Raw genomic sequence first — 276 nt, forward strand, 5'->3', positions numbered from 1 at the left:
GTAGCACTTCAAAGATTAAACTGTAAGACTATTTTAAAACAGTCCTTTAGGATTTAACATAATTTCAAAAAATGGTTTTAACTAGGAGATGTAGTTGTTTTAAAAAAGTATTGCTGAAGGTTCTCCTTTAATTGCTGAATATGTCTGAATGGCCTTTGACTCCTTCAGATAAAATGTCTCCTAAGCAACAGTTAAATTGCTTCCCAAGCAAAAATTCAAATCCTTATTGAATACTAATCAGATTATATAGAATTTCCGGCAACCGGAGTTGGCTAC

Source organism: Galeopterus variegatus, unplaced genomic scaffold (genome assembly GCF_000696425.1).
Source record: "Galeopterus variegatus unplaced genomic scaffold, G_variegatus-3.0.2 Scaffold366, whole genome shotgun sequence".
Classification (NCBI taxonomy): domain Eukaryota; kingdom Metazoa; phylum Chordata; class Mammalia; order Dermoptera; family Cynocephalidae; genus Galeopterus; species Galeopterus variegatus.